This window comes from Haemaphysalis longicornis, unplaced genomic scaffold (assembly GCF_048455015.1).
Source record: "Haemaphysalis longicornis isolate Haplotype H1 unplaced genomic scaffold, Haemaphysalis longicornis Haplotype H1 scaffold_9, whole genome shotgun sequence".
NCBI lineage: Eukaryota > Metazoa > Arthropoda > Arachnida > Ixodida > Ixodidae > Haemaphysalis > Haemaphysalis longicornis.
The window spans coordinates 53,182,912-53,205,623 of NW_027526460.1; the positions used below are offsets into that span (position 1 = coordinate 53,182,912).

At 48.9% G+C, this 22,712-nt stretch overlaps 1 long non-coding RNA gene and 1 pseudogene across 1 annotated transcript; both read right to left on the reverse strand.

The window, feature by feature from the left end:
* The window catches only part of LOC144153187 (uncharacterized), a 102,730-nt pseudogene that overhangs the window by 46,868 nt on the left and 33,150 nt on the right, over positions 1-22,712 (reverse strand).
* LOC144152637 (uncharacterized) lies at positions 11,624-21,280 on the reverse strand. Its single transcript, XR_013319200.1, has 2 exons — positions 21,207-21,280; positions 11,624-12,495 (listed from the first exon to the last, which is right to left on the reverse strand). It is a non-coding gene; the product is annotated as an uncharacterized LOC144152637 (long non-coding RNA).

The following is a 22,712-nucleotide window of genomic DNA, read 5'->3' on the forward strand; positions in this document are numbered from 1 at the left end:
CTGCGTCCCCAAAACGAGCCCTTTTATTCGAGCGCTCTTGATGTTCCGGCGAGCTCCAGTCCGGTGCTCTGGCTGCAGAAAATTGCATGCAGATGACCACGAACGCGAAAAAACGATGAGAATCAGAGCTCTTCGCCTTTTCCATTTCCCCTGTTCCCATTTGAACCCGTTCCCATTTGAACCTTCTCGTTTGTTCCCTGCCGCTTCAACCCGGTACAAAACGCCCTTCCCGTTTCGTATTTTCCCATTTAGCCCCTTCCCGGAATAACGCACCCAGTTTCGACTCAGGTGACTCGAACCGAGGCGTGCGATTTTTAAAATTAAAGTTGCGTCCGACTGTATTTTAACCTCATGTTTTGAGTTACGTTCGACGTAACCGAAAGTCAGAAACTTGCGCCCGCCGTAACCTGAAAATTAAATTGAAGTTACGTCAAACGTATTTCACCGTAAAAAAACGTTACGGCTGGCGGAGCCAAAGTATGAAGACGCCCTATGAACCTGCAACCTTTTTGCAATGGTCCGTTTTACGATACGCGGCGCCAATTAAAAAACAACACGTAGGTTGCTGCGTTACGTCCGACCCGGTACAGCACACCTTCCGTCTGCTTCTGCGTTGGTCGACCGCGGTCTGGAACGTGTTACTCGCATGCGTACGCCGCGGCCGCGGTGATGGTGCCAGTCCGTACGGTTGCATAAACGAATGCACTTATATGCAACGCACACAAAAAAAGAAAGAGCGAGAATTAACAAAATAGAACCTTTCCGCGGTCGCAGTGCCAGTCTGTAGCGCCCGCAGCTCTTCTCAAGAATGAAGTTGGGGTTTTAACAAATGCAACTATTAATTTATTAGGGGTAGTACAGGTATACTGTTTTATTTGCAGGAAAAAGATATCGCGAAATATTATTACCAAATCTTAACTAACTACAGAAAAAACTTATTTTATGAAAGCGAGAAAGGGCCAAGCCATGGTGGTACGATCCATTTTAATGTGTACGTCGCTAACGGTCACTTTATATGCAAATGTCTGTAGAAGAATGGCCATTGAAGTCTAAAGCTGAAATTTTTCCTCGGAGGAAACGGTTCGCACATATTTTTCATCCAGGCGTTAAGAACACGTACCCCAAGCCGTTTTCTCTTGCGTGTACTTTTTACGGGTAATACATAAGCGGGCACGCAGTGCGTGGAAAAGCAAAACCACACATTTAGGTAGTTATCCGTCTGTAATAGCGTTTTAGCATATCGTTACCGTGTTTGCGTCACCGTTTACCGTGTTACCGGGAGCGGGAGTTTCCGTTTGCCGCTGAAAACGGCATGTATTAGGCAGTTTTAGCATATTGTTACGAGATGGATTTATTTACAGTGAGGTTGGATGGTGTAGGACGAGCGTAGATGGTAGAGCGGTCCGTGAATGATGGGGCCAAGCCGGAGTGCAACCTCGTTCTCTTCTTTCTCCAACTCCGGTGATGACGCTGGCATGGTTGCAACCCCTGGCGTGTAATATTGGCGTAACATTTCCCCTTTCCCAGACGAAGCCCTCTGGGCAAGTTAACTTACACTGCGTTCTTGGCAACGTTTTAGGCGGGCAACATGCACCACTTGTGTCTTTTTGGATTGTCGCCCACTTGAAGTTAAGCGTGAAATAACATACGCAACATCGCTGAGACGCTCGATCACAACAAACGGGCCGACGTAATGGGACAGAAGCTTCTCGGATAGCCCACGCTTTCGCAATGGCGTCCATAGCCACACAAAGTCACCCGGCGCGTACGTAACATCACGTCGGCGACTGTCAAATCGCTTCTTGGAGCGCTCTTGGGACGCGAGAGTACGTAGGCGAGCAAGTCGACGGGCATCTTCAGCTAGGCAGAGCATCCTCGCCAACGAGGGTTCGTCATGCAGAGAGAAAGGAAGCATGGTGTCCAGGCAGCTGCTAGGTTGACGGGCGTAAAGGATGAAAAACGGGCTGTAACCGGTGGTTTCATGCTTCGCCGTGTTATATGCGTATGTTATAAATGGCAACAGCTCGTCCCAGTTTCTGTGGTCCGAAGCGACGTACATCGCTAGCATGGACGTCAATGTTCGGTTGGTTCGTTCCGTCAGACCGTTAGTCTGAGGGTGGTATGGCGAGGAGTGGCGAAATTGTACGGCACAAAGGCGAAGAAGCTCTTCAACCACCGTCGCAGTGAATTGGCGCCCGCGGTCACTGATTATGACTTTTGGGGGTCCATGGCGTAGCAATACGTTCCGGAGCAAGAAGAGCGAGATTTCTGTCGCAGTTGCAGAGGGTAGGGATGCCGTCTCAGCGTAGCGTGATAAGTAATCCACGCATACAATAATCCAGCGGTTTCCCTGTGATGAGCGCGGGAAAGGTCCCAACAAGTCTATGCCAACTTTTTCAAAAGGACGGTATGCCGGGTCCACAGGGTGAAGTCGGCCTGCCGGGACAGTGGTGGGATGTTTGTAACGTTGACATTGGTTGCAAGAAGCCACATAGCGCTCAATAGTTTTGCGCATGTTGGGCCAATAAAAGCGTTGTTGGGTGCGGTGAAGAGTGCGGGCAAGCCCCATGTGGCCGGAAATTACGTCATCGTGCATAATGTTCAGAACAACGTTGCGAAGGAATTGTGGTACCACAAGAAGAATGCGCGAACCGACGGCGGAATAGTTCTTCTTGAAAAGCAAGCCGTTGTGGAGGCAGAAACGGCTAGTAGGGTTCGACTCGGCTGAGGCGAAAAGGTGGTCCAAACTCTTGTCCTTGCGTTGTTCTCGTTTGAACACAGCTATATCGGGAAACGCCGTCGACACCGAGGCGAGGCACTCATCAAGGTTGTCAGCATCTGAGTCCGTTGATTGTAATGGCAGCCGGGAAAGGCAGTCGGCATCGGCATGCTTGCGGCCACTCTTGTACGACACCGTGAAATCATATTCCTGTAGTCGGAGGGCCCAGCGCGCCAGTCGCCCACCCGGATCTCGAAGATTGATGAGCCAGCAGAGGGAATGGTGGTCTGTGACGACTGTGAAGGTATGTCCATAGAGGTACGAGCGAAATCGTTGTGTGGCGAAAACGACCGCGAGGCACTCTTGTTCTGTGACTGTGTAGTTCCGCTCTGGCTTACTGAGGGTGCGGCTCGCATAAGCAATGACATGCTCCCCGTCACTGTGTCGTTGAACAAGGACTGCCCCCAGTCCAATACCACTGGCATCGGTGTGCACTTCCGTTGGGGCTGCGGGATCAAAGTGACGAAGCACCGGCTCCGACGTCAAGAGATGCTTCAAGTGGCGGAAAGCGATGTCACAGTCAGAGCTCCATTTGAATGGGACGTTCTTCTGGAGAAGGCATGTGAGAGGGTAGGCTATGTCGGCAAATCCGGGAATAAAACGGCGAAAGTAGGAGCATAGTCCTAAAAAGCTACGGAGGTCCTTAACAGAGCACGGTTCTTTAAAGCGGCTGACGGCTAGAATCTTTTGCGGATCTGGTCGGACGCCCTCTTTATCGACAACGAGACCGAGTACAAGTGTGCGCCTTTCGCCGAATCGGCATTTTTTCGAGTTTAGGATGAGACCAGCCTTGTCCAAACATTCCAAAACAGTGGCCAAGCGAGTGTTGTGCTCTTGAAAAGTGCGACCGAAAATCACGATATCATCAAGGTAGCACATGCACACCTCCCACTTAAGTCCACGAAGGATAGTGTCCATAAAGCGCTCAAACTTGGCAGGGGCGTTGCAGAGTCCAAAAGGCATTACATTAAATTCGAAAAGTCCATCGGGCGTGACAAAGGCGGTCTTTTCTTTATCGTCGGGGTGCACAGGAATTTGCCAGTAGCCTGATCGTAAGTCAATTGCGGAGAAGTATGAAGCCGAATGGAGACAGTCTATTGCGTCGTCTATCCGGGGCAGTGGATATACGTCCTTCTTGGTAATTTCGTTAAGGCGCCGGTAGTCGACGCAGAAGCGCCATGATCCATCTTTCTTTTTGACCAAAATCACCGGCGCCGCCCAAGGACTTGAGGATTCCCTAATCACGCCCTTCTGCAACATCTCGTGGACTTGTTCGTTAATGACTCGTCGCTCAGAAGGAGAGACGCGATAAGGCTTTTGCCGTATGGGCCGTGCTCCTCCAGTGTTAATTAAATGGTGGGTCCGTGTGTTCGGTACAGAAGAGCGTTGATGTTGGCGGGCGAAATCAAACACACTTGAGTACCGCGTAAGCACTTGTACCAATGCACGACGTTTTTCTGGGCCAAGGGATCCATTTACCATGCCCTCCAACTTGGCAGTGTCCACCGGGCAATTGTGAGAAGGGGAATCCAAGGTTTCTGTTAAAACCGCCACTGAAGAACACGCAAATTCGGAGAATTTGGCAAGCTTCAGGCCATGGGGAAGCACGGCGGGCTCAGAAGAGTAGTTAACTGTCCACAATGCGGTGTATCCTTGGACAACTGAAACAACTGACCGTGGCACCAGAATGTCTTTTTTGGCACAATTCAGAGGAACTGGTTCGACCAATGCTTCAAAGCCGTCTACGTCAACTCCGGGGCAAAGAACAGAAACAAATGCCGCTGACCTCGCTGGTATGATTGTGTCAGCCAATACGCAGAAGGCACGGTTATCGGAAAAAGAGCCTTCCACAAGGGCAGGTAGCACGGTCCCATCCACGTAAATTTCTCCATTGCGACAGTCAACGGTGGCCCCGCACTGCTTTAAGAAATCCAGGCCCAAAATAACATCGTGCGTAGATCGCGGAAGCACCGCAAATTCCGCTCTGAACGTGTGGCCATCAAACGAAACATTCACTGAGCAAACCCCAAGAGGGCACAGGCACTCACCACCAACACCCCGAAAAGTCACCATTCGGTCCCATGTAAACATAACTTTACGGCCAAGGCGGGCTTTGAAAGCTAAACTCATGACAGACACTGTTGCTCCGGTATCAATCAAAGCCATTGTTCTGGTGTCATCTACCAATACTTCAACTGTGTTCTTTAGCATAGATACAGGCGAAGGTAGTTCCAATTGAGACTGTCCGGTAAGAGGCATACTACGGGATGATTGTGCTGCGGCCTCACCTCCATTGGCCGCGCCGGCTAGTTTTCCGGCGGTGGCGATCGACGCCGGAAAGGTGAGGGTGAACGCCGCTGTCGTGTGCTGGGAGGTGTTATACTCCGGTCAGATGCAGGCGAATCACGACGAGGCGGTGGCTGTTCCATAGGGCGCAGATATTGTGGCAGGGAGGTGTCGTAGCGGCCATTCCGAGTGTTGGGGCGGTTCCACATGGGCGGTTGCTCGTACCGTGGTGCTCGACGGCGACGGCGGCAGAAATCTCGCTCTTCTTGCTCCGGAACGTATTGCTACGCCATGGACCCCCAAAAGTCATAATCAGTGACCACAAATTCCATATTTATTTATATGGGAAACCTTTTATTATACAGTGTGACCACCAGCCCTTAAAGTACTTGCAATCAGCAAAGCACGTGAACAGCAGAGTGTTACGCTGGAGCTTGATACTTCAAGAGTACTCTTTCACTGTCGAGTTTATCAAGGGCACCGAAAATGTAGGGGCTGACTACATGAGTAGAATTTAAGAATCCAAGTCCCCCTCGTGTATTTAGTAGTGTGTTCTGCACGTTTGTTGTTTAACTAGCCACTGTGGTTGTTCGCGTATTTTAGTGTTTTCCCATACCACTGTGCATCCGTTTCGCGTTTTAAGTGTCCATTGTGACTGATCGTGCTGCCGTGAACTGTGGACCTTATCCTGCTTCCCCAGAACTTCTCCGCGTCTCCAAATGACTCTTCTTTTTGTAGAATAGTTGTTGCTTCCCAACAACTTTCTTAAACCCGGGGTACTTGTGATGAGGTGCCCGTGAAGGAGAAAGAAGAGGGCCGAGGAGCGCGCGGAGCGTGCAGAAGAATCGAATCAGCAAGGGTTCAGCGGACGCAGTTGACGCGCTGGGCGAGTGAGCGCGGCCCTGTGATCGCTTGGAGCTAGAAGCCAGGGTCTCAACCGCTGCTGTCGCCGGAGAGCCGTCGGCCGCTGGTCCGGTTACCGAAGTCTGTCTGCTGGCCCGTGCCTGGATCGGGTGACGCGCTGGGCCAGAGAGCGCGGTTCGGGGAAACACCGGCTCACAACCGCCGCTGGGCCATCGAGCCGTCAACCACAGTGCACGGTCCCTGACGTCCGGCCGCTGTCCCGTGTCCGGACCCGACGTGACGTGAGACTTCTCAGCGAGCAAGCCGCGCCGTGGTGCATCGGCCGATCCCACGTACTTCGTGAGGAGACCTCGTTGGACTGCTGCGCATCCTGACCATGTAGGACGTTTCCTCCCTTGCTCTCTTTAGCGAACAGTTTTCTTTAGCCTGCTACCGCATTTAACGCTCTTTCCTGTAGTCTCGTTTCCGCTCTGTGTTTCCGTTACTCTCTTACCTTCTGCTCTCATTTTCCACGCATAAACCTATCCCTACTTGCGCACGTATTACCGACTCGTGACTTTCTAGCTGGTCCTAGGCCCATTCATGACAAAAAGTGGCAGAAGCGGGAAATGTGTCCCTCCATACCACAATTGTAGCAGGTAGGGCCACGCTCACGGCGGTCAGGGAAGTATTCCTCGTACACGTCGTCAGAACGAGGTTCAAACGTTGGACGCCGAGGACGCTGGTCATACGTTGTACGTTGGGAACGCTGAGACAACCATTCAACGTCGCGACTGTTGCGTGCTGACTGGTGGACATCAGAGCGCTGCGGACTGTGAGTGCGAGTCATAAAGCTCGCATCGCGGAATGGAACACTCGACGGAGAAAGTGTGTTGGCCTGGACGTCCTGTAGCACGTAGCTGTCCCGGATGCGTACGCTGTCGGTATAGTGCCGGGACTCTTCTTGTCGTAGCAGTTCCTCGCGGACAATGCGTCGTATCATTTCAGCAAAGTCGGCAGGCGGTTGCAGGTCAACGCTTGCCACAGTCGTAACATTAGCCAAACGGCCGAACTTAGGTGTAATGCGACGCTTCTTCAACGCCTCGAAGGTGCGAATATGCTGGACAACGTCTGACGCCGATTCCAACTTTTCACGTCCTATTAAAAAGTTGTAGACGTCTTCAGCGATCCCTTTTAATAGGTGACCCACTTTATCATCTTCAGACATTTGCGGGTCGACGAGTCTGCAGAGCTTCAAGACCTCTTCGATGTAGGTGGTGCACGTCTCGCCTGGGACTTGGGCGCGATGGAGCAACGTCTGTTCAGCCAGCTTCTTCTTTGCGACGGAGTCGCCAAAGCGGGATGAAATTTCTTCGACGAAACGGTCCCAGGTTGTGAACTTGCTTTCATTGTTATCAAACCAGGTCAGGGCAGTCTCATCTAGCGAGAACACGACGTTCGCGAGTTGTGCAGCGGCATCCCAGCGGTTGTATCGGCTCACCCGTCGATAATGCCTCAGCCATTCCTCAACGTCTTCATCGGCGTTCCCAGTGAACATTCGGGGCTCTCGCGGGGGATGCCAGCCAGGCGTGGGGGCCGGTACTGTGTTCCCACCTTGAGGCATCGTAGGAGACAGTGGTGGCAGACCCGCGACACGTCGGCTACGGCGGAAATCCTGGAGGTCCGGCGTGGCGTACCCCGCACCTCCACCAAACTGTTACGAGATGGATTTATTTACAGTGAGGTTGGATGGTGTAGGACGAGCGTAGATGGTAGAGCGGTCCGTGAATGATGGGGCCAAGCCGGAGTGCAACCTCGTTCTCTTCTTTCTCCAACTCCGGTGATGACGCTGGCATGGTTGCAACCCCTGGCGTGTAATATTGGCGTAACAATATCGTTACCGTGTGTGCGTTACCGTGTACCGTGTTACCGGAAGCCTCTGGCGACGGTGAAGCCTGTGCCGGCAAGTTACCGTTCGCGGTAACTCTCGCGCTGCGCAGTCGACTCCCGCAAACACGGTAAACGGTAACGTAAACACGGTAACGCTATGCTAAAACTCTCTTTTATTTAGCACACCGTTTGCGGTTTGCGTATTTCGGCCGCCGCGGCGCAAGTAGCGACATCTGATGAATTAGTGTCAAAGCAAATCACGCATAATTTTTTTGCTGATATCTATTTGCTTTTGTTTAAAGTAGCTGGAATATTTCACTTTTTGGGTGAAGCGTTCACAATAACTGTAGTTGCTTTGGCAATATAGCCATCACCTGTAGAGCTTAAAAAGAAAACGTGTCGGAAGGACCCTTTAAACCTAGTAGACTTAGAGTCAATAGGCAGTTTTAGCATATCGTTACCGTGTTTGCGTTACCGTTTACTGTGTTACCGGAAGCCGCTGGCGACGGTGTAGCCTGTGCCGGTAAGTTACCGTTCGCGGTAACTCTCGCGCTGCGCAGTGGACTCCCGCAAACACGATAAACGGTAACGTAAACGCGGCAACGATATGCTAAAACTGCCTATTGACTCTAACTCTACTAGGTTTAAAGGGTCCTTCCGACACGTTTTCTTTACCGTTTACCGTGTTACCGGAAGCCGCTGGTGACGGTGAAGCCTGTGCCGGTAAGTTACCGTTCGCGGTAACTCTGGCGCTGTGCACCAACACGCTAAACGGTAACGCAAACACGGTATCGATATGCTAAAACTGCCTATTGCAAAATAGAATTTGCCCACGCGCTAAATATTTAGGCAAGAAATAAGTAAAATATGTTGCAGTAACTACTCAGTAACTTAATTACACTACCTTGCCCAGCACAATTTTGGAGGCCTAAAAGCCCACTGAACACAAAACGTCTTATAGATGTCCACCATGGTCTTGCAAGGTCTTAGACATCTTGCACTATGCGAGTTAGCTATAAGACGTCTATTTTTTATGTCTCAAAAATGTCTTAAGAGAGATATCTACAGGACAATAGTGCAAGATCTCCGACGTCTTGAGCTCCGTGAGATGTTGATAAGTCATCTTTACTAAGATGACTAGAAGACGTACGAACCTCAATGTGTACAAGACGTTCCCAAGCAGCAGAAATTGCCAAGCCCAAGCACGGCAAATCATCAGTGGCCAATCAATGTGTCCGAGCTTGGCAATACTTCGGCCGCCAGTATTGGCTGGCGCTTGGGAAAGTTGACAAGCCAACAAATGGCCAAGCTCTGGAAGGCCAATATTGAACAAATCTTGGCAAAGTATGTTGCCATGATAATGCCTATGGGTGCACCCCGTGAATTCTCATGCACATTTTTGGCTTTGTGGCCAGTCTTTATGACCAATGCCTATTTTATGGGATGCCTCGCTGCCCGATTTCTGCTTTATGCATGCCCTTTAACAGGAATTTATTTAACGTTACTCATTTATTTATAGCGCACTCGTTAAATAATTTCCTGTACAATGCATCTATAAAACAAAAATCGGACCGCGAGGCACAATAAACAAAATGCATCAATTTTGCGAAGCAATTACGGGACTTGCAAAACAATTCAGAAACAAATCACCAGGTCCCTCTGTGTAGTTGTTTTTATTATGTACATCAAATTTACAACGGGAAACCTGGCTTAACAGTGGCAAGAATAGGAACACAAACACGAAAGCAAGTAGAAACACAATAGTCGAGAAAAAAAGGCGCAGCTCATGAAGCGCGAACCGATTATGCTTCGGAAGACAGCTACGCCGCAGTGCCAGCCGCAGGATGGCACGAAGGCGACAGCTGTCTTTCAACAAGCCCACAGTAAGACAGCTACGCCGCAGTGCCAGCCGCAGGATGGCACGAAGGCGACAGCTGTCTTTCAACAAGCCCACAGTAAGACAGCTACGCCGCAGTGCCAGCCGCAGGATGGCACGAAGGCGACAGCTGTCTTTCAACAAGCCCACAGTAAGACAGCTACGCCGCAGTGCCAGCCGCAGGATGGCACGAAGGCGACAGCTGTCTTTCAACAAGCCCACAGTAAGACAGCTACGCCGCAGTGCCAGCCGCAGGATGGCACGAAGGCGACAGCTGTCTTTCAACAAGCCCACAGTAAGACAGCTACGCCGCAGTGCCAGCCGCAGGATGGCACGAAGGCGACAGCTGTCTTTCAACAAGCCCACAGTAAGACAGCTACGCCGCAGTGCCAGCCGCAGGATGGCACGAAGGCGACAGCTGTCTTTCAACAAGCCCACAGTAAGACAGCTACGCCGCAGTGCCAGCCGCAGGATGGCACGAAGGCGACAGCTGTCTTTCAACAAGCCCACAGTAAGACAGCTACGCCGCAGTGCCAGCCGCAGGATGGCACGAAGGCGACAGCTGTCTTTCAACAAGCCCGTAGTTGTAGTTGTAGTTGTAGTTGTTCCAGGAATGCCACCGTCCCCCGTCGGTCAACAGCTTCGTTGGCGACGAGGTCCTTCCGCAGCATCCCCAGGGCACGGCTCAGCAGCTCGACGACATGAATGTGAGGAGCACCATTCACCGTTCTTCGCTCTCCCGGTTGCAATCAAGACGTCTGGCGGAGCAGCAGCCGCATGTGGTGGCGCGCACACCTACCCCGCCCAGAGAACGAAGTGAGGATGGGTCCTACCACTTTTCAGACATCACGACGCCCACATCCTTGAACAAAGATAACGTGAGCCTTGGAATGGAGCCCTGCAACAACTCCAAGGTGCCGGTGAAAGACCACATTCCGCTTACCACGATGGGTATCATGAACTACCCCAGGAAGAGAATCTTGTGCCGACCAGAAGGCAAAAAGACGACCGATACCAACATCTTGGGAAACTCATCCAAAAACGTTTATGAAGAATCCATTGAGGTTGAGGACATCGTTTCAGCTAAAAATGGTGAGGCCGAAGCTAGCGGCGAGGTAGCATCAAACGCCCGAACGAAAGATGAAAAGCACGACGAACATAAGGATACACCTGCTACAGACAATGATGCTTTTGCGACAATTACCGATACCGACAACAAAAATCTTGAAGGCAAGCCCGTGGACAAAAGACGGACTTACGCATAAATGAAAACGAGAACCAAATGACCATGAGAGGTAGGAATACCTTCAAACAAACGGACAGCATTGACAGCAGAACACGCCGCTTAGAAACGCCGGAGAGGATCTTTCTGGAATATGCAGTGAAGAATTCCTCATCAATGGAAACAAGCTTTGCTCTAGCACTGGCCAGAAAGAAAGAGAACCGAGCCACGAGACATAACCAACGGGAAGAGACCTGCAACGGACTCTTTAGCCTTTCGTGGGTCTGTCGAGACAGAGCCAGGGGCCCACGCAAACAGCTCGGTGGTGCACCTCTTTGCAGTGTGGCCGAGTGTAGAGACGTAAAACATCAAGCAAAAAGCTGAGACCTAGGTCACCGGCCAATCCACTACGAAACCGAGGAGGACAGCCGCCCAGTGGAAGTGAAGGAAGAAGCGGGGAATCCGTCCTGGGGAGAACAAACATGGAGTCTTGAGAATCGGACGTGGTGTTATATATATATATATACATACATACACATATACATAGATATACATATACACATATACATATACACATACACATACATATATATATATATAGTAGACTTCTACATTTCACACACTAGTTATTTCCCACCCCGCAGCCATCCGCGCTCAGAAAAGATGCCTTGCGAGCGCCGGCTGCGTACGGGTCCGTTGTTTGCGGAGGCAGACAAAGGCAGGAGGCGGAGAGGGCAAAACACCATATGGCAGCATTTATTGCAAAGTGCAAATCAAATATACTGCATACAGACTACTCGTAGGCCATAACGGTAACACTGGGAGCGTGGCATTAAACAACGCTAGAGATCGAGATGGTTTGAATCACCGATGGCATACCGGAGCAGCGGAGCGCTGCGCGTGCGAGCGCGGTTGCACTCTCCCAGCTCGCCCGGACACGTCCCATTGTGGCGCGTTTCCCAGGTCCGGACTGGCCGCCGAAAAGTCTGCGCGCCACCGCATCCCCAAGACAAGAGAGCGTCCTCTCGTCATGCGACAACCCACCAGACCTCGCCATTTGGTGGCGCTAGTGCCGAGGAAGAACTGGTTCTCAGGTAAGGCAGAGGGGAAAAGGGTCAACGCCTCCACCCTGGCGACAACGAAGACTCCGGTCGCTGGCGCCCTCTCGTATGGTTCCCGTCGCGCGAGCGAGGCGCGTTGTGCAACGCCAGCCGAGATGGGAAGCTAGCCAGAAAGGGGTTCGCGTAAAAGTCGCGATCCCCACATCCCTCCCTCCTAAATTTCTTGCGTACGCCGGCGAGAGCTGACTACAGGACTAGAGGCAACGGAAAGTTCGTTCGTCGATTAAATCGTTAGTCACTGCATAGCGTTCCCTACGCCGGCTTCCGCTTGTCCATTGCCACCGCTGGCAGTGTTCCAGCATGCGCGGTCATCACCCGCTGATGTCTGCAGGCAGGTAGATCCGTGAAGAATCGCACCAGCCAGCCCAAGCAAGCGTTGCTAAGGTGGCGGTGCATCCGTGATGGCCCGTGGCCGCAAAGTAGAGACTGCCGACTCCCTCGGCCAGGCTGCACCACGCCACTTCAGCAGGCTCGCCAGCTGCAGACGACCGTCGTCCGGCGCAGTAGTCAGCAGCATAAACACGCTCCATCATGTGGTCCAAGCCTGGGTGGCTCAGCTGCACAAAGAAATTCCCCGCACCTTCAGTGTAGGGCAGAAAAATAGCTCTCCGAACGCACCGCCTTCGTGGCGCGATGATAATGACAACTGCCAGGTTGTCAGCATTGTCATCGCTCTGTTAATGTCAACAAAGCCTAATAAATTGTCCAAACCCTAAAAAGTATACGGCGGGAAAAAACAGGACCGCGTAGCCCCGTAGGAAAAGGGCGCGTGCGCAGGTCGCTATTTATAAAGCCGGTCGTTCTCCGGCACACCGCGCATTCCGGCGCCGCTAGAGCCATCTTAGTGGCCGGCGAGTTCTATGCCGTGCGTGCAATGCTTTTACTTTTTTTTATTAATGCGTGCTCGATTCGAAGACGTTTGTTGTGCACTTTCGGCGTTGAGAGGCCGCGACATGGATTTACGCGAACTATAGTGTGAGAGCAGTCTGGAAAAACTAACCTGACCTGGGCAATCAATGGTCGTGCTTGCGCGAGAAACGCGCAGCGCCCCGCGTCGTATGTTGCACCTGGGCGTCAATATTTGTGTAAAGCACAAAGCTACATAACAAGCTGCCAGCCGGCGCCCGCGCGACTGCGCAAAGGCAATCGTAGGTAAAAACTGTCGGCAGCTTATTTTAAGCAACGCACGTACATACCGCGGTTTGCTTGTGCATGTTTACGCCATTTGTTTAGATACTCTTATTTATCATCGCTAGGTAGCTACTCCAGGATACTGATTATTAAAACCAAACAAGCCGCGGATCTCGTTAGGGGCGTACGGATCTGATAGTACGGTGAAGCTAGAATGTCTAGTTCATATCGTAGCATCGCCCCCGCTCCCCCGCCGACCTAACGCTTGTCATATTTAACCCGCAGCCGTAGGACACCGCGGGACGCTGCCTCTTCCCACCATTTATTTAGCCTACGCAGGAATTTAGATCAATGGTCATAATATAGTTTTACACCTACAATTTCATTACCCAACAGCGCTTGCGCAAGATTATTCAGCTTACATTTGAAGTGACCCCAGTTTGCGAACTGTAGTGAAGCAATATTCAGTCAACTGGGGCGGGTGGATCGCCATATCTCCCCTTAACAACAAGTACCCATCTTCCAGCCTCTCCCTCACACAAACCCCTAACAACTCCACAATTCCGTAAATATTTTAAAATGACTGCAAACCAAGCAGCCTCATCAAGAAATGAGCATGACTAAGCCCTAGGAATACCCATGTACGCTCCAAACGAAAAATATGACGCGTTGGGTGCGCGCAACACTTTCGAGGAACAAATCAAGGTGCAAGCCGTGCAACACACTGCGCACCTGGATCACCTCACCAAGATAACCGCGAGCAGACACCTATTAGACAGCCTCCGCATTTTACATGAGAAGACCGCCTTCGACAAGATCTCCACCCCTGCGGAGAGAGCTGCGAGTCCAGGAACTCGAGGAAATCTGCACGTTGTTTGTATTGACACAGCCACGTGGAGCTATGGTTTCAGCCGCCACCGACTGCTCGAGCAAAGTTCTTGACCCCTGCTCCACCCAAACCAAACACCCGAAGGAGGACGAAGAACTGGCCTTTGCCCTAGCCCGTTCTGGTTCTGCACGTTTTGGTCCATATTTTCATGTTCGCGTTCCATTTGATGCCGACAGTACATCCCAGCATGTAGTGCAACTAGAAATGATCACTTCTTTCGCACTGTGAAGCTGAATGTGTAAACCATGCGATAAGGGAAGCAGATCTTGCATTTCAGTAGTTGTTTAATTAGCATTATTTTTAATTGGTTAGCAGTAGTAGTTCAAACCTAGAAGTTAGAATTGGTGTAAACTTGTATGTGATTGCAAAACAAAAAACTGCTTCCCATGTTTCATTCTCCACAACTTCTGGTATCTATTCATGTCTTGCTGGCAATCTTGAATAGTTTTTTTTTCTACTGTTCTCATAAACAACCAACGAATTCTTTTAAATGAACACAGAAACTAGTTGCCTCACATCAAAACTAATTAGATATTTGAAATCAGCTAAAAGAACTGAACAAGCCTTTGAAGTTTTCAGAATTGGTTGGAAAGCAAAAAAAAAAAAGATGTTTCTGGAACCAGTGTTTCCTTAAATGGAAAGCCTACAAAACGGCCCTTCGACTGCCCACCTTTACACCCTCACAAAAACTCTTGGGCACCCACAACACAAACTCACTCAAGTTCACCTTCAACTTGCCACCTAGCATAATCAGAAGTTCCAAGCAGGAAAATTGACCCAGAATGCAATACTGCACCGGCTAAGGAAATGATTACACACTTGGTGAAGGGGCGTGTTGGCTATTGAAATGAACTTCACATGAAGTTTTATTCACCACGCATAAAATTAAAGGTAGAAACTAGTAGACACTATGCAGAAACTAGCAGACACCCGAGACAAACTGTCACTGCGATCGCTAATCAGCTATAGTGTCAGCTCTCAGATTTTTTAAAATTAAAATTCGGGATTGGATGGGAATAATACACACGACTAAAATGCGATCCCAGTACGCATCCCCGTCGCCAGTGTGTTTTATGGTTCCAGGTGAAGGTGGGCCTTGTGAATGCGTTGTGGCTTTCTACTTAGAAAGCCGACTCGGTAGCCGACCTGCAAACCTAGCAGCTACTGTAACTGCTGAAACGTTTATGTACGTATTGAAAACCTTTCAACACAAGTATTTGTACAATGTTAAATTGTATATGTATTTCTAAACATTTTCAAAATTCGCAGATCTAAACATTTCGATTTAAAAAGTTCTAGGGCGTTATCAGCAAGACCGTTTCTCGTCAAGGTGCTTTAAGTGATGCCCTTTCATTTGGGATAGAGAATATATACTCGACAATAATCGGTTGTCTGTCCCTTTAAGACGCCTCACTTTAATGCACCATGAGTTGCACTTGTAAGAAGGCGCGTGCTAAATGTAATGGGGAAACGTATTGTGGCGCGGAAACTATCAAGGCTGCGCCATAATTGAGGACGCATGCACCTATTGCTTCTGTAATTCAGGTATGAATGAGCACAGCAAAAGTTACATAAACTACGCAGCGATTCGTGCTGGCACGCATACGAACAAATCAGGAGCAAGGATAATCAAACGGCCCATATTCAAAGCTTTCATAGCTTGAGACTTGTCATATGGAACTACTCTATTCAGAAGTTGCTTGTAATCGGTCGGCCTGAATTTGTAGTTGGGATAACATACTCTGCACGCGAAACAATACTATCACAGCCGTGATATACTATTATAGTTACAAAAACATCACTGTAGAAAGGACCAATTAATAAATGTAGGTACCACCTCCAGGGACGCCAGGAGCCGTTGCGCATTACTGGCTCTATGGAGTGGAATCATGGGCATGGAGTGGAATACAACACATACTGCAGGCATTTTTTACAGCAAAGCTGTATACCTCTACCCCCCCCCCCCCCCAACGGTTTCATCGACGTAAGCAAAAACGATCCCTGTGGGCAAAAAATGCCCGCCAATCCACCCTATGAAGGTGGTTTGAAAACGAAGCTGTAAACGACACCCACAGGGATTACCCATGCAACGTCACTTGAATTCACACACGTGACTCTACAAAAGATGAAACCAGAGACAAGTGAAATGCACTTAACCATACCCTTTCTTGCATGTTCTTTGTTAAGGTTAAATGAATGCAGGATTTATGAACGGTGGTTGGTTGAGTTGTATCGGTGTAGCACATGAGTGGACACTTTTTTTGCAAAATGAAGGAAACTCAAACCCGGTGTTAGACAATCTCACGTCTGTTTCCGTCGCTTCCGACAGAGGCGACGGGATCGGTGGCAGAGACGAAAGAGAAGTGCGATGCCATGCGTTGTTGTGAGATTCCTTTTATATTTATATAACCGCATCCTAGCGCATGCACAAGGAGCGCACACGGCCGCCACACGTGCCGTGAGTGGAGCGCACAGCGGCGCGAAAGGTAGCGTGACGCTATCACATGGCATTCAGCGAGAACGCAGGGGGTGAACCCGCAGATGTGCTCGGTGAGTGCACCGTCTGTCTCCCGCGTGGGCTCTCTCCGTGTGATACCTAGCCCTTCGGTGAGCAACATTAGGTTGGGTTTTGTTACCGACGTCTCCATCATGACTGCAGATAACAAAAGTTCTGCTCTTAGATGTACTGCTTATATCTAGAAAAGTAAAAAATCCTCGACTACCAAGCAAATTGCGTTAGTGCTCACATGAAGTCAAACAAGCCGATATCAGTGGGCATGGAAGTGCAGCAACGATGCGCATCTACAGCGACCCTTTCGCTTTTGTTGTGCAGATTTTGACCTTCCTTGCCTCGTGGAAAATTCTTCCGCTCCCGGCTAAGACACTGCAGCCAACTGCGCAACTCGGCGGCCAAGGCTTCCAGGCGTTGCATTCTGCAGTAAACACTCCGGACTGCCAAGCGCAGCAACCGTTTTTGTGGAACGACTCCCCGGCCCTCTGCGCACCGCCGTCATCCAAAGTAACCGACGCATCACCGCAGCTCTACTTAAACAGCTGGGACCCGAGGATCGCCTTCAGTGGGCATGGAAGTGCAGCAACAATGCGAGTCTACAGCAACCCTTTTGCTTTTCTTGTGCGGGTGGGTTCTGCTCCTTCCCTTTATAGCAAAAGATCAAACAATGTTTGCTTGCTGCTGCTTCCATGCCCTTGTGTAATGATTGCTGTGACAAGCGAATGTGTTCATGTTGTAAAACTGCTGATCATGTCTTGCGATATTGAATCAAACCCCGGCCCCCCAAAGGATGTTCCTGACAAACACTACAACGAGCTGCTTTCCCTTATTAAGTCATTGCATAACAAGATATATGTAAAGCACGATGAACTGATGGAGTCTATTAATGAAGTGAAAGAGGCGCAATCATCCCTTGAGCAACAGATTACGGATCTCGATAATAGGCTTTCGGAAGTTGAAAAACATGTCAGCTGCCCCGAAGGGCTGCCCACGCAAAATTATCAACCACAAGTAATGGCGCTGAACCAACGGCTAGATGACTTTGAAGATCGTTCACGAAGGGAGAATTTAATATTTCATTGCCTTGCAGACAGCTCTTCCGAGACGTGGGCACAACCACAAGAAAAGGTTTGTGCAGTTCTGAATTCCGTATTGAACTTAAACTTGACTACTAGCGACGACCGAATATCTCGCGCCCACAGGTTAGGCAAGTTCATTCCTGGTAAATGTCGGCCAATTATTGTAAAGTTCTCATCCAAATGAAGAAACAGCATCTTGAATTCCAAAAAAAGCTGAAAGAGTCTGACGTGGTCGTGAACGAAGATTTTTGCAGGGCAACGAGGAGCATGAGAAAAAAGTTGTACGAGTACGGAAAGGATAGCGGCCAGCAGTTTACCATTCGCTATAACAAGCTTTACCTGAACAAAAAGTGCTATGTCTACTCTCCTGCTACCGATAGCATATGCGAACTGGAAACGAACAAGCCAAGGCAGATCGAGGATACGTCCGGGGGTTCATATACCGTGTCATCCTAACATCTGACCCGCGCCCAAAAAATAACGACAAGAACCTGTCAGTCTTATTTTCAAATGTGCGCAGCGTCACTAAAAAGCGCGATGCCTTGTTTTCCCTTTTTGATGACTGCGCTGCAGACATAGTAGGCAAACTCGGAATTGTTTTGTTGCGATAAAAATTACTTTGTATACCGAGCTGATCGTTGTAATCAACCTGGTGGCGGTGTATTGAACGCTGCAGCCAATTGTCTCACTTCCAGTATGGTGATAACAAATTCAGTCTTAGAAATTATCTGTGTGTGTTTCGATACACTTAAATAATCAAAACGCCCTGTTTTGCCGCCCAATGCTACATCTGACTTTTGTGACAAAATACATGACGTTCTTAACAACCTGGTCTTGAAATTTCCACATGCGCCGTTGTTCTTGCTCGGGGACTTTAACTTCCCCAAAATAAACTGGTCAGTGCCCTGCTCTGCTTACAGTAATCTATCAGGAGATAGTACTACATTTTTTAACATGTGTCTCGACTTTAATTTGACTCAGCTAGTTGACAAACCAACCAGAGTGGGTCCGACGTCCGCTAACATACTAGATCTGGTCCTGAGAAATGTTCCAGATCTTGTGCGACTCCTAATTTTCCTTCCTGGTTTAAGCGCTCATTGTTTCATTCATTTTACCTTAGAAGCTGAGGTTTCGCGCCGGCTAACACACAGCAAAGCAATAAGAAATTACGCCAAAGGAGACTACGCTTCAATTAATACAGAACTCGAATGTTTTATCGATGCCTACATGGTAGGCTTTTTTTGATCGCACGGTTGAACACAGTTGGCACTTGTTTAAAGAAAAAGTTACATTTTTGACTAACAAATATATTCCTTTAGTTGTTATTCCTGGCAAGCAACGCTCACCTTGGTTCACATCTGATCTAAAACGACTGCAAAGCCTAAAGAAACGCTCATTTCGTGTAGCCAAACGCAAAAATGAGACATCCCGCTGGTTTGCTTACAAAAATATTTCCGACGCTTATCGTGCAGCGATAAAAAAAGCAAAGGACGTCTTTTTTTACAAACACTCTCCCCTCGCTTCTTCAAAGTAACCCAAAAATGTTTTGGAAGAAAATTAGACCTAATAAAAAAGAACTTATATCTCTTAGATATGCTGACAACCAGGTCATGCGCAGTGACGAATGTTGTCGCGTTCTGAATCAAGTATTCGCCAAGTCGTTTTCGAATTGTCCTGCGGATGTTGTGCCGCAATTATGCGATTACAACTTTTTTCCAATGGATCATATTGTAGTAGATCCTGTTGGAATTATGAAGCTGATTCATGACCTTAAACCTTCCAGTTGTGGCGTAGACGAAATTAATCCCAAGCTCTTAAAAAACACCGAAGTTTATTCGTCACTAATCCTGCCACACGTCTTTTTTCAATCCCTTCAGTGATGTGCTGTGCCAATTGATTGCAAGGTGGGGAAGGTCGTCCCTGTTTTCAAATCCTGTATCCAAAGCTCTCCTTTAAATTACTGGCCAATAGGCAGTTTTAGCATATCGTTACCGTGTTTACGTTACCGTTTACCGTGTTTGCGGGAGAAGACTGCGCAGCGCGAGAGTTGCCGCGAACGGCAACTTACCGGCACAGGCTTCACCGTCGTCAGCGCTTCCGGCAACACGGTAAACGGTAACGCAAACACGGTAACGATATGCTAAAACTGCCTAATATCGTTAACGTCTATTTCCTGTAAACTTTTAGAGCACGTCATTTATTCTAACCTTCTGTCATTCCTGGAATCCAACTTCTTTTTCAGCCCATTTCAACATGGCTTTCGGAAAAATTACTCATGCGAAACTCAGCTTCTAACATTCACACACGACGTTGCATCAGCTCTGGATCGCGGTTCATCTGTAGACTGCATCTTTGTAGATTTTCAAAAAGCGTTTGGCAAAGTGTCTCATCAATTATTACTTCTTAAGCTCAGTACCCTAAACATTGACCCTAATGTGGTTAAGTGGATAGAATGCTTTTTGACCAATCGCACCTAATTCGTGACTGCTAACGAATGCAATTCTCTCCCTACTGATGTTAAATCCGGTGTACCACAGGGTTCGGAGTTAGGTCCTCTTCCATTTTTAATATTTATTAACGACCTTCCTAATGGTATAAATTCCTCCATAAAATTATTCGCTGATGATTGCGTAATTTCGCGAAATTTGTGACCGAACGGACAACTTTAATTTACACGCCGACCTCGACACTGTCTCTAAATGGTGCAGCAAATGGCACATGATACTTAACACAAACAAATGCAAAAGCATGACCATTACGCGCAAACGTTATCCCCAGCAGCCCTTTAATTACAAAATTACCGGAGCCACTCTCGAATACGTTACATCCTACAAGTATCTTGGTGTTCATATCAGCAATGACTTAACATGGCACACAGACATTAATTATGTCTGCAGCAGCGCCAACCGTTCCTTAGGATATATTCGCCGTAATTTCTCTCATGATCCATCCCCCCTCAGGTTAACACTTTATCGGACACTAATTCGCCTGAAACTAGAGTATGCCTCGACAATCTGGGACCCTGCACAACAAAACCTAATTTCTCTTCTGGAATCTGTACAAAACCGCTCAGCTCGATTTATACTTTCCGACTACTCCCATACCTCCAGTGTTTCACTAATGAAAAATAACCTGGTTCTACCAAGCTTGCACCATCGCAGAAAAATTTCACGACTCTCTCTATGTTTCACAAAATCTATTTCCATAACCCATCTATAAGACGCGACCTTTTCTCACGGCCCACGTACATATCATCCCGCATCGACCATCCGTTCAAGGCAACAACGTTCCATCTGGCCGCACCAACGCATTCTCAGATTCATTTCTCCCCAAAATGTCTGAGGAATGGAACCACCTTCCCCACCACATTGTGTCCATTGAAGATCCGGCATCATTCAAGAATGCACTGTTTTTACATGTAATGCAGTAACCTGGTTTCCGGAAATATGCTTGTGTTTACATACTGCCTGTACTTCTACACTGTTACCTGTTTTCATGCACTGTACCCACCCCCTCTGTAACGCCGTAAAGGCCCTGAGGGTACTCTAATAATAATAATAATAAAACCGTGCTCTCACCAAATCCGACGCCAAGACCAACGCCGACGTATACGCTCCCTTCCGTCGCCACCGCTGCCACCAGCTGCCTGGACCACCGCCGGCTTGCCCAAGAAGGGAGGCGACGCACGTAGTTCCAGCAACACAATGCCCGTCGTTCCTTCAGCGACGCCTATTTTGTGCGCTACCTAGCCAATCAGAGGGTGGCAAAATAAAAAAAAACGAACTAAGCGATTACAACAGCCCGAAGATGGGACACGAGAAAGGAGGAGACAAACATGTGCACTGACTATCAACCACATCTTTTTTATTGCATTAGGGCGCAACCTTTGTACGAAAGAGTCAAATCTACGCAACAATAAATAACAAATAGAAGAAGGCGACGGTGCTGTACGAATTCTTAAAGCACACAATGATGGTAGGAAACCCGTATCAATTCGAAAGATATGCGATCCCTTTTCCGTTCACGCGAGACACTGGGCATACGAATACACTCGTCGCAGCATTGTGCGATACAGAAAGCCTCGTGGGTCACGCCTGCCCTTTCTTCTTTTTTTTTTCCAATGCACAGCAAGCTGACTGCTAGCATGACCCTTTGAGAAAGTTCTCGTAGTCACGCAGGCGATCGTCAATGCAACGTCCTGACAAGACAGCGGGATTTTGTAAACAATTATGTGCCTGCATTCCACAACCGAGCATATTTCTTTTCGCAAGACTTTTCTGCGTTATGCACTGCGTTCCAAAAAAGTGCGGGCCAATTCACCCTGTGGAGGGCGTTTCGAAAGCGACGCTTTATACACCACCTACCACGGGTGCCTACGGCCCGGTTGCCTTATTCACACGTTACACTGTACCTGTAACACGTTATTTATTATTTCACTTCAGCACAATGTTCAGAACGGACTGATGACCGGTGTGATACGCACTCAGACTTTGCGTTTTCAGCGCAGTTATATTATTCGTGAAAGTTAACTCAAAGCACATTCCACGTATGGTAGTCGGTTGTTTGGTATCGGTATTGCACACGAGTCCAAACTTTTCGAGGTCTACCTGGACAAACCACTGGTGCACACGGCCGCCACACGTGCCGTGGACGGAGCGCACAGAGGCGCGAGAGGTCGCGTGACGCTATCACGTGGCATTCAGCGAGAACGCAGGGGGTAAACCCACAGCTGTGCTCGGTGAATACACCGTCTGTCTCCCCTGTATCTGCGTGTGCTCGTAGCTCAATTGGTAAGACAACGGGCTCTCGCTCCGTTTCTCTATTCGGTATATGCACGAACAGGAAGCTGTCGGTTTTCAGAAGGTACCTTATGCAGGAAACACTAGAGTAGGTGGTGATAGAAAATTCCTCATACGTCTCCTTCGTGAGGAACTCGCTTGGATCGCCGCAACTTCTTTTAACATCTTCCAAATACATAGGCATGGTAACCTCCAGCCACTCAAGCCTGTCATAGTCAGCATCGCCGTAGTGCCGGACATCGGGGAACTTTTGCCGCAGGTGCCGGGTTGTATTGCTCATGTCCA